Below are 12,772 nucleotides of genomic sequence, written 5' to 3'. Positions count from 1 at the left end.
ACCTCCAAGCCCAAGTGACCTCCTCCTGGCAGGACAGCCTGCTCTTGGACGACAAAAAGCACTGAGTGAAGCCCAGGCCAGTTTAGGGCTTGGAGTCTCTACTGCGCTTGAGGAACTCACCTCCCTGTGGGTTACAAGAGCTACCGCCGGGAAAACCACCGCTGCTCCTCCAAGTGATGTAAAAACCTCTTCTCCCTTCCCACGTTCTGAGCAACTGGGTGCTGGCGCCGGTTCCCCTGCCTCTCTCAGATTTCTGACTCCTCATTTGCCTAAAGGTCTTTGTACCCGGGATTCTGCACCCACTCATGCTACACTCTTCCTAATAGGCAATTCCTTCTACTCCCAGCTTCAGGTTTACGGAGATGACCACCTAAGTTCTTTCCAGGCTTGTGCTTCAGAAAGTCCACATTTCCGTCTTTTTTAAGGAGAGAGGGAAGATGTGAAAATTGGCTACAGATCTTAAAAGGAGTCTCCTTCCGAGTTTAGCAAGGGCGGTAAGTAACCACGGGTAACAGCCGAAGTCCTCACAGGGTTTTTTTCCCTCTGAAGATAAACTTCAGTGTTAACCTTTCAAGTTTCCTGGAAAAATGTGTTGTCCTTCCTTGGGCTGTGTGAGCTGTCATTACCAACAGCAACACAGTTTGAGAGGGGGGAAGCTTTTCACTTGTCGACATGGGGTACCTCTACCACGGACTTTTTGTACAGACTTTTTGTTCAGATTGTACCTCTCCGTGGATCATATTCCAAGAACAAATGAAACTGCAAAGAAACTTAAATTTCATTTAGTACATTTATTGTTAATATGTATAGTATTATTTCGAAACTATTTTATGTAAAGTAGGACCAAGAAAACAAGTAATTATGCTAAAGTTGTTAGAGAAAAAGACCAAGTATGAATTCAAGGAAATTAAGGGGAAAGTCAGTAAAATTGAATTTGAATTGGAAGCCAGAAAATTGTAGAATTTATTGCAATTACTTTTACTTTTATGTGATAACACCAAAAACACGTTTTTCTCTTCTGGATGTATTGGTTCTCCAATATCTGTGACTAACCTTTTTAGGAGTTCTGCAGGCAAAAATGGCAGAGATGAAAGTGGTGCCTAGATAAAATCTACAGTTGTGTTTTGTTTGGCCCAAACAGGGCTTCCCCCCGCCCCCTTTTAAAATTTGAGATGACATTTCTAAAGTGAGAGATTTTACATAATATCAGAATTCCCACCTTCTTTTGAATGATGAGTGGGTCTGGCAAACTGGGTGCTGGGTGAGGTGAGCAGCAGCGCCTGTTGGGAAGGAGACAGGGCGTCAGTTTGCCAAGATCCTCACCACTCACAGATGTAGACGCTTGGGTTTCTTACTCCTGATGCAAAACTGAATTCTTACTCACTGGTGAGAGTCCAAACACTTAACAGCCTCAGCATTGTGCTGGATTGTGGAGAGGTGGGTCTGGGGAGGGGTCAAGAGGCTTTTCGTATTTTAACAGGACTCTGTGTGTATGTGTATATCAAATGAAGCTGCCCTGCTTTTCACTTATCTGGTAACAATGGATGATAAAGATCGTAAAGCTGATTGCGCCAAAGCTAAACTCTCCTGTACTGGTCCAACAGCCTACTCTTTAAATAATTTTCGGTAGCTTCTCCCTGCTCTCCAGGCCTCAGCAAACAGGTTGGTGAAAGCACAATCCCATCCATTCATTTGTCTTTTATTGAATTTCTACCATGTGCCAGGCTTTGAAGAAAGGAGGGAATGAAGAAGGAATGGTGAAAAATCAGACCTAGCTTCTCCTAAACCTAAATGTTTCTAGGAGGAACCTTTTGGAAACAACCCCCAAGGAGAACGTGGTTTGCCTGGACTGTGAGAGAGCCTGGAAAATCCTTTTCTGAGGAAGGTGATTATCTGCCCCACACCTTGCCCCACTGCCAGCCTTTTTTCAAGTAATATTTCAGTAATTTGTGAGTAATATCTCAAGGGCAACACATTCTGTAGCATTCCTTTAACAATGGCAGTGGTTCCTGAATTTGTCTGCACATTACTGGGGAGCTTCAGGAGCACTGATGCCTGTGTCCTGCAGGCATGGACTTCGGAATATTTTTTATTACATTTATTTAAACTAAACACACACACACACACACACACACACACATATATATATATATATATATATATATATATATATATATATATATATATATTTATTTCATCCATTTCTCCCACCCACCTTGTTCTTTGTGTCTATGAGGAGCTTGGGTTGTTTTTTTGGGCAGGGGTGGGTTCAGATTCCACATATAAGAGAGATAATGCAGTATTTGTCTTTCTCTGAATTATTTCACTTGTCATGATACCCTTGAGGTCCATCCGTATTGTTGCAAATGGCAAGATTTCATTCTTTTCTATGGCTGAGTTATACACCTTGTACATATGTACCACTTCTTTATCCAATTGTCTATTGATAGACACTTAGGTTGCTTCCATATTGTATCTATTTTAAAGAGTGCTACAATGAATGTGGGGTTGCATATATCTTTTCAAATTAGTGTTTTTGTTTTCTTTGGATAAATACCCAGAAGTGGAATTGCTGGATCACATGGTAGTTCTATTTTGAAGTTTTGCAGAACCTCCATATTGTTTCCCATAGTGGTTGCATAAAGTTACATTCCCAGCAACAATGCACAAGGGGTTTCTTTTCTCCACATCCTTGCCAATACTTGTTATTTCTTGTCTTTTTTATAATAGCCATTCTAACAGGTCTGAGGTGATATCTCATTGTGGTTTTGACTTGCATTTTTGTTGTGATAATTAGTGATGTTGAGCATCTTTTCATGTATCTGTTGTCCGTCTGTATGTCTTCTTTGGGTAAATGTCTATTCATACCTTCTGCCCATTTTTTAATTGGATTGTTTGGGTTTTTTATTATTGAGTTATAGGCTTTCCTTTTTTTTTTTTTTTTTTTTTTTTGGATATTAGACCTGTATCAGATAAATGATTTGCAATTATTTCCTCCCAGTAGGTTGCCTTTTCATTTTGTTGATGGTTTCCTTTGCTGTGCAGAAGCTTTTCAGTTTGATGTAGTCCCATTTGTTTATTTTTGCTTTTGTTGTTTTTGCTTTGTGTCAGATTCAAAAAATCATCACCAAAACCTATGTCAAAGAGCTTGCCACTTATGTTTTCTTCTAGGAGTTTCTTCTGGTTTCATGTCTTGAGTTCAAGTCTTTAATCCATTTTAAGTTAATTTTTATGTATAGTGTAACATAGTGATCCAGTTTCATTCTTTTGCATGTCTGTCCAATTTTCCCAACACCATAGATCGAAGATACTGTCGTTTGCCCATTGTATATTCTTGGCTCCTTCATCATAAATTAATTGACCATATATGTATGTATTTATTTCTGGGCTCTCTATTCTGTTCCATTGATCTATGAGTTTGTTTTTATGCCAAAAATCATACTGTCTTTGTTACTATAGCTTTGTAATATTACTTGAAATCAAGAAATGTGATGCCTTACCTTTGTTTTTTTTTGTTTTTTCTTAAAAATTTTCTCTAGGAATTTTTAAAAGATCTCCAGGTAATTCTAATGTGCAAGCCAGTTTGGGAACTACTGCAATAGCAATTGGCAGTCACATTTGTTTAACAGGTACAAATATCTGAAAGGTCAGAGATACATTAAAATAGATTTAAAAGCTTAAATCTGATAAAGGACATTAGAAGAAAAATTGGTGTAATTTGAATAAGATCTGTAGGTTGGTTACTGGCATTGTATCATTTCCTGATTTTGACCATTGAACTGTTGTTATGTAAGAGAATGTCCTTGTTTAGAGGGAAAGGGCATCTTAACTGCAACTTACTTTCAAATGTTTTAGAACAAAAATAGAATGACTAATAGAATGGTTAAAGGTATGCAAGAGTTCTTAATACTATTTTTGCAACTTTTTAAAAGGCTGAAATGATTTCTAAATAGGAGTTTTAAAAAATTAACCATACTTACATCCCAATAATAAGAAGACAAGTAAAATTGAAGAATAAATTAAGAAAGAAAAATCCAGAATGTGAGACGTCTGCAAAGCATTGATCAATTGCTTTGAGTCACTAGCATGAAAAAAGGTAGGAGGGACTGCTTTATATTAAAAAGACATGACAACTCAATAATATGGATTCTGATTCAAACAAACCAATGTAAAAAGCATTTTTCAGATAATTGAGGAAATTTCAATATGGATTGGGTATTAGATAAATGTCAATGATTTATTATTAATTTTTTAGGTATAATAATGGGATATGGTTATGTTAAGAAAATGATTAAATTTTTAGACAAAGTGATATGAAGTCTGGGATGTACTTTAGAATACTTAAATAACAAAAAAGAAAAAGAGGAAGGGATAGATAAAGCAAAATCTTGATAATTATTGAATCTAGATTATGGGTATGGGAACGAAAAAGGGGCTATGTAGCAAACCTGACATGCTTGGGAGGCCACTTAGCTAGCAGGCCTGACAAGCTCAGTGGCCACAGAAGTAACCACACAGGGTGATCTGATCATAAATTCCTAACTGGACACCCCAGGCCTGTAGCTTTCTTAGCAAAAAGTTAATCTTTACCTTAGGTGAGCCCTGTCTATTGTTCTTACACATCTGCAATAACACACCTTGGAAATGCCAAAGTAATCATCTTTTCCAGACCCCTGCAGGCCTAACTACCCTCAAAGGAACATATGCGCCAAAACTCATTATTATCTTGTTGCCTACATACCCTCTCTGTTTACTGTAAATGTTAAACTTTATCCTGTCCCCACCAATGTAAAAGAAGTATAGATTTCTCCATTTTGTTCTTTATCCAATCTTAGAGATTTTCCTGCTTTGCTTTCTCCCACCTCCTTAATCTACCACCAATAGATTTCATGTAACCTTCCTTATCTTTTCTCTTTTGATTCTAAATGTATAAAAGGAACCACAGAACTGCCAGTTTCTGGAACATTTTTTCAATCTGTTGAGATCTTCCTTCTGGGAATCGGTTTGGCTCAAGTTAACTCTAATAAAATCTTACAACGTTTTTCTATAGGTTTGGATTTTTTTTCTTTGATAGGTATATTGTAGTCCATTATATTATTCCCTTTCTTTTGTGTATATTTGAAAATTTTTATATTAAAAAAAATTTTTAAGCTCTGGAAACTGGTAAAAGTACTGGAACATTATGCAGTTTAATAGATATTGCCCAAAAGACCTCTAAAAGGGTTAGAACAATTCTATACTCCAATTAATAGCATATAAGCATGTCCATTTCACCATATTGATTTTCTTTTAGTTCTTTAGGTTTCAGTAAAATTGTGTATTTTTATGTCTTTTGTGAGTTGTTTCCTCATGTTCTTTGCCCATTTCTATTAGGCTTCCTATTTCTGTCTAGGCTTTGTCAATGTAAGAATGTCCAAACCTATAGAGAATTTTTATTAAAATGTATTTGAGCCCCAAAGAAGATACACCTAGAAGCAGGATCTCAACAGACTGATATAAATGCTTTGAGATAAAGTTTTATAGCTTCTTTTATGCATTTGAAATTAAGGAAGGAATGTAAGGAAGATTACAGGGAGGTGGGAGAAAGCAAGGTGGGGATTGGATTATAGGATAGTTAATGAGATTATGTGCTCTCTTGAGAGGTGTTATGGCTTATTTCAAAAGTGTGTTAACTTAGATGCACAGAAATAAAAGACAGGGCTTAACTTAAGGCAAAGATAAACCTTTACTAAAGAGGTTATGTGCCTGGGGCATGACTACCCACCATGACCTCCCCAGTTAGGAATTTATGATCAGATCACCCTGTGACTGTTACTTTCCAGAGAACCCCTGTTTTCATCCACGGCTTTTTTTGTGTGTGTATGTGTTTTTTTTTGTTGTTGTTCCACTTACTTTTTTCCCTATTGATTTGGAAGTTGCACATCCCATTTTTAGTCTACCAATGGTTACTTTTTAAAAATTTTTATTGGGGAATATTGAGGAACAGTGTGTTTTTCCAGGAGCCCTCAGGTCCATGTCAAATCGTTGTTTTCAATCTAGTTGTGGGGTACAGCTCAGCTCCAAGTCAAGTCATTTTTTCTGTGTGTGTTTTTTTTGTTTGTTTGTTTTGTTTTTCAATTTAGTTGTGGAGGGCGCAGCTCAGCTCCAGGTCAAGTCATTGTTTTCAATCTAGTTGTAGAGGGTGTAGCTCACTGGTCCATGTGGGACTCGAACCGGCGACCTTGGTGCTATGAGCTCTGCGCTCTAGCCACAGAGCCAACCAGCCACCCACCAATGGTTACTTTTGAAATAAAATTATAAATGTGTGAAGTTTTATTTTTCTATCAATATTAAAAACAAAATATTTTATTTTGGGGTAAACAATATGACTGGATTTTGCAGGCAAACAGGCCTGGTTGGAATCCTGGCTCCACCTCTTATTGTGCATTCTTGGTCAGGTCATACAACACATTTAACCTTGGCTACTTTATAGGCTTGTTTATTCAACGTTGCACAAATATTTGTTGCGTGCCTAACACAAACCGAGACATGGGCTAGGCTCTGGAGATATAATGATGAGCAACTCAGATAATTCCTCTGTTCACAGAGGGTGGGATAAAGCAGCTAAATATAAAGCTCTTAGTACCCGTACATTGCTTTATAATTCAATAAACAGCAGACATTGTTATTAATTATTGTTATTATTATACCTCCATATTATGAGAGATTTTAATTCCTTCCTCCCAGGTACCAGTTTTTTAAAATGTATGTGGCCTCCAGATTCAACTTATTTAATGTTATATATTATGTCATCTTTTTCAGGAATTATTTTTGATATCATACTGTTTCATCAACATGGAAACAAAGAATTTAAACACTAACTTTATGTTTTCTGGTCTCAATGGCTATCTGTATGTTTATCACATTGCATCTTCCATATACTTGAGTTCTTTATTTTGATTCATTTCTCAGTCAACTGAAGTACTTCTTTGTTTGTTTCAGAGAATATGTATGGGTTGCTTACTTTTTTGAGTCCATGTATAAAAGTGTCTTTCTATTGCCCTCTCTTATGAAAAAGCCCTAGTAGGGCGTAGAATTATTGATTCATAAAATTTTTAATGATATTCTGAAATGATGATCTATCACCTTTCTATTACTAATATTTAGTGTTATCCCAAAAGGAGTCTGATGTTGCTCTGGTTTTCATTTTATAGGTAACCCATTTTGTTCCTGGCTGGGTCCATACAGAATTATTTATTCTTGAAACTTTAAAAGTCTATTTGATATGTTTAGGTGTGGGTCTTATTTTTTTATCATTTATTACACAAAAGTTTATTTATTATAATTTATTACACAAAGATTTATTGAGAATCTACTGTGCTTTCATGATAATTTAGTGGGTCCTTTTGTTATGAAGACTGAAATCTTTCTTCAGTTTCAGGACATCTTTCTATAATTTTACTCATTTTAGTCTCTTCAGGTAGAACCCCCAGAACTAGTTCATTTGATCTCTTGAATCTATTTCCAAGTCTTTTATATTTTCACTTACCATCATATTAATCTCTTTATCCTTTTCACATGAACTATGTAAGCATTTCTGAGCAGTCTTTTAAATCCGTGTAGTATCAATCTGTAAGTCAGTGCCGCCATGGGTTTACCTTGCTGAATAAAGGGCTCCAGAGGGCTGTAAGGTGTAGGGTTGGATTATTATGCTGCAGTCAAGTTTTATGAGGAGGAAAACTCTAAAATCATGTAAAACAGCATCCATGGTGAAACAACTTTGACCCAGATATAATAAAGAATATGAACTAAACGGAGAAAGTTTCAGAGAAAAATTAGATATCTCAAACCCATTTGGTTCTGACCAAATTTCAAAACAAAAGACTTTATAAAAATATTTCAATAAAATAGTGCCTTCTACTTTTGAATCCATGCAAAAATTTAAACAGAAAGCTTGACAAAATTATTGCTATAGACTGCCGACTATTTTTAGTGGTAAAAGATGAAGGATTTTTGACATTTGATGAAGCTACAAAATTCCTTCTTTAAGTATGTTACTGAAAACAGTCTATAGATTTAAGGTCTGCTGTGCATAAAAAGGTTAATGATATTATTAAATGTGCTACCTCTATATCCTGTACACTGAAACAACCAGAGCCTTCCTGAAAAATAAGAGCACCATGGATTATTGGCAATAAACAGAGTAGACCTTTTCCATATTCTTCTCCAGCCAATGCAAACTTTTATGTGATATAGAAAATACTTTGAACCTGCTTTGTCATGTAGTTACACAGTACAATCAAACAAGATAAAACAGCAGTTACTATGCATTAAGAAGGCCGTTTGAGCAAAAGAAAGCCTTGGCTTTTGAGATAACAATAGCAACATAGCAGAACTTTCTAAGAACTCATGATATCTTGAAGATGAATTAGTTTATTTGCAGGAAACTTTTGAAGAAGTAATCAACTCAATTGTCTCGTGAGGGCAATATTTCTTTCACTGTATGAAACCTGCTATTGGAATGGGAATTTACAAATAAACAGGCACAGGGCAGAAGGCTAGAACGAAGCACGTGGGAAAAAATTAGCATTGGAGACATCAGTATGAACTCATACTTACCTTAATACAGATACAGAAGGATAAATGGACAGATAATTACAGATATGGGTATATACACAATTATACTGCGAAGCTCTGCCCTCTGCCAGGGTCAAGAAGCAGACACCTCAGTAGCCACCGCTTACCCAGTGCCCAGATCTTGGTTTCTAATACCATTCTCCAATGAACAGAACCAGGGCTTCTTGGAGAAATGGCTGACTCTAGAACTGGTGCCGGAAATAGCCTGAAGCATCTCGTAGAGCCAGAAAGTTTAAAAGGTACATAAGAAAAAAAAAAGCACCCACAATGAAAGGGGTTTGTCAAAGAGAGACAAGGGAGGCAACTGAAAATGCTCCCAGTGGCCAAAGTGGAATAAATTGAGCAACAAAATCAAGTAGTATTGGATTATAACACAAAGTATAAAATAATTATCCATGAGTCCGCATGCTATAAATAAATTATTAAATAAATAAATGGAGGAGAATAGACAAATATGAGGTGGGACAATTAAGTTCGTGAATTCATCCTAGAAAAAGTACTACATACCTCATTGCTGAATATCACTATGGTCACCTTTGAAGTACTCCCCTTGGGAAGCTATGCACCGATGCCAGTGCCTAGTGCCCCCTTCAAAGCAATTTTGGAACTCTTTCTGGAATGGCCATCAGAGCTGTTGTCGTATTACCCTTGATGTCCTGAATGTCATCAAAATGTCTTCCTTTCACTATATACTTTATCTTCAGGTAAAGGAAGAAGTCATTGGGGCCAGATCAGTTGAGTAGGGAGGGTTTTCCAATACAGTTATTTGTTTACTGGCTGAAAACTCCCTCACAGACAGTGCCATGTGAGCTGGTGCATTGTAATGATGCAAGAGCCATGAATTGTTGGTGAAAAGTTCAGGTCGTCTAACTTTTTTTTGTTTTTTAAAATTTTATTGGGTAATTGTGTTTTTTCCAGGACCCATCAGCTCCAAGTCAAGTTTGTTGTCCTTCAATCTAGTTGTGGAGGGTGCAGCTCAGCTCCAAGTCCAGTCGCCCTTTCAATCTAGTTGCAGGGGGTGCAGCCCACCATCCCATGTGTGAAATCGAACCAGCAACCTTGTTGTTAAGGCGTTCTAACCAACTGATTCATCCGGCCACCCAAGATTGTCTAACTTTTTCATGCAGCCTTTTCAGCACTTCCAAATAGTAAACTTGATTAACTGTTTGTCCAGTTGGTAAAAATTCATAATGAATAATCCCTCTGATATAAAAAAAAAGGTTAGCAACATCGTTGCAACAAGTTTGCGAACTTAATCATCAGACCTTGTATACAGAATAATTCCAAATACTTTATATAGATACTACCTTCTCAAGAAGGTGGAGCATGACTCCCACTTCTTAAGTGTGGTCTGTGCAGAGTGAACTCCTTCCAAATTGTACAGTATGTAACAGGAAAAGAAGAGTAACATTACACTGGAGAAACCTAACAAAAACTACCTGAGCCTGGAGATCAAGGTCAACATCAACAGTGATGAGTCATGTTGATAGCATGTAGCCTTGATATAATGGGATGAAAATGTCACTTTACCAATGTGGTCTTCCTCCTCCAAACCTGCAATCCCAGTACAATCATGAGGAGGACATCAGACAAACTCAAATTGAGGGACATACTACAGAATACTTGGTCAGTACCCCAAAAATATCAAGGTTATCAAAAACAAAGAAAGCCTGAGTAACTGCCATTGGCAAAAGGAAACTAACGAGACATGGTGACTAAATGTAATACGGGATCCTGGAACAGAAAAAATAATATTAAGTAAAAATGAAAGGAATCTGACTAACATGTTGACTTTAGGTAATAATAATATTTCAATGTTGGTTCATCAGTTGTAAACAAATGTACTACACTAATGTAAAATATTAATAAGGGAAGCTACATGTGGGTATGTCTTCACAATTTTTCTGTAAATCTAAAACTATTCTAAAAAAATAACAATCCAGTCTTTATTTCTTCTTTTCCTTTAAAAAATTACTTGAATTTAGGTAGATATGTTTTTATGTCTGAAATTTACTTTAAAATGCATCCAAGAAATTAGATGGATTAATGAAAAAATAGAGGGATGACTAGGTGGATAGATATGTGATAAAGCAACTATACCGTGCTTCCCCGAAAATAAGACCTAGCCAGACGATTAGCTCTAACGCGTCTTTTGGAGCAAAAATTAATATAAGACCCGGTCTTATATTAATAAGATTGTCCAGCTAGGTCTTATTTTTGGGGAAACACGGTAGTAAATTGTGAATAGTAAAATCTAGGTGATTAACTGGCAGTTCCACTCCTAGGTAGCTGCCCAAGAGAAATGAGAACTTAACTTGTAGGCAAATGTTCACAGTAGCCCTAAATCTGAAGGTCCATCAACTGGTGAATGGATAAACCAAATGTAGTCTATCCATACAATGGAATACTACTCAGCAATAAAAAGAAACAGTCCAATACATGCTACAACATAGGTGAAAATCATGAAAGAAGCCAGGCACAAATAACTATTTTATGATTCCATATATATAAAATTTTTAGCAAAAGTAATAGAGATAAAAAACAAATCAATGGTTATCCAAGACTGAGGGTGGAAGCAAGAATAAGCTTCAAATCAGCATGAGGGAACTTTCTGGGGTGATAGAAATGTTCTAAAACTGGATTGCGGTGATGGTTGCACAACTGTAAGTGTTTTATAGTTTTATCTCTTAAATTTAAGTTTGTGATCCATTTTGAATTAATTTTTGTATATGTTGTGAAGTAAGGTCCAACTTCATTTTTTTTTTTTTTTTTGCCTGTGGATATTCTGCTTTCCCATACTTTGTTGGAGCGATTGACCTTTCCCTCATTGAAGGGTCTTGGCACCCATGTCAAAAATCAATTGACCATAGGGGCTGGCCCGGTGGCTCAGGCGTTAGAGCTCCATGCTCCTAACTCCGAAGGCTGCCGGTTTGATTCCCACATGGGCCAGTGGGCTCTCAACCACAAGGTTGCCTGTTCAACTCCTCGAGTCCAGCAAGGGATGGTGGGCTCCGCCCCCTGCAACTAAGATTGAACACAGCACCTTGAGCTGAGCTGCCGTTGAGCTCCCAGATGGCTCAGTTGGTTGGAGTGAGTCCTCTCAACCACAAGGTTGCCGGTTTGACAACCGCAAGGGATGGTGGGCTGCGCCCCCTGCAACTAGAAAACGGCAACTGGACCTGGAGCTGAGCTGCGCCCTCCACAACTAAGACTGAAAGGACAACAACTTGACTTGGAAAAAAGGCCTGGAAGTACACACTGTTCCCCAATAAAGTCCTGTTCCCCTTCCCCAATAAAATCTTAAAAAAAAGAAAAAAAAAAAAGAAAAGAAAAAGAAAATCACTTGACCATAGACGTGAGGATTTATTTCTGGGCTCTCCGTTTTATTCCATTGGTCTACATGTCTATCCTTATGCCAGTACCACACTGTTTTAATGATTGTATCTTTGTAGTAACTTTTGTGAGTCTTTCAACTTTATTCTTCTTTTTCAAGATAGTTTTGTCTATTCAGAGTCCTTTGAAAATCCGTATGAATTTTAGGATGAGCTTTTTCATTTCTGAAAAAAAAAAAAGACAAAAAAAATGCCATTGGGATTTTAATAGGGATTGCATTGAATCTGTATATCAGTTTCCATCCCAGGAACATGGGATATTTTCCCATTTTTTCAGGTCTTTAATTTCTTTCAGCAGTGTTTTATAGTTTTCAGTATATGTCTTGTGCCTCCTTAGTTAACTTTATTTCTGAGTATTTTCTTTTTGATGCTATTTTAAGTGGAATTGTTTTCTTAATTTCCTTTTTGGACTGTTCATTGCTAGTATATAGAAATGTAACTGGTTTTTATGTGTTGATTTTGTATCCTGCAACTTTGCCAAATTCATTTATTAGCTCTGACATTTGTGTGTGCACGTGTTCTTCAAGTTTTCCACAGATAAGGTCATGTCATCTGTGTATAGCGATAAATTTACGTTTCCCTTTTCAATTTGGATGGTTTTTGCCTTTTACTTCATTTTCTTGCCTAATTGCTCTAGTTAGAACTTCCAGTGCAGTGTTAAAGAGAAGTGGTGAAAACAGCCATCCTTTTCCTGGCATCTTTTTCCTGACATTAGGGAAAAAGTTTTCAGTCTTTTACTATTGAGTGTGATGTTAGCTGTGGGT

At 36.9% G+C, this 12,772-nt stretch overlaps 1 protein-coding gene across 1 annotated transcript in view; it reads left to right on the top strand.

The window, feature by feature from the left end:
• Window positions 1-2: 2 nt before the first annotated feature.
• The window catches only part of EXOC6B (exocyst complex component 6B), a 626,283-nt gene continuing 613,513 nt past the window's right edge, over window positions 3-12,772 (top strand). Inside the window, exons 1-2 of the mRNA XM_074332164.1 lie at window positions 3-178; window positions 347-494. The gene's annotated coding sequence lies outside the window, so the exon portion shown is untranslated. The remainder of the gene's footprint in view (window positions 179-346; window positions 495-12,772) is intronic.

Source organism: Rhinolophus sinicus, linkage group LG05 (assembly GCF_036562045.2).
Source record: "Rhinolophus sinicus isolate RSC01 linkage group LG05, ASM3656204v1, whole genome shotgun sequence".
Taxonomy (NCBI): Eukaryota; Metazoa; Chordata; class Mammalia; order Chiroptera; family Rhinolophidae; genus Rhinolophus; species Rhinolophus sinicus.
The sequence above is the reverse complement of the archived record's forward strand: the minus strand, read 5'-3'. Positions and strand labels throughout refer to the sequence as shown.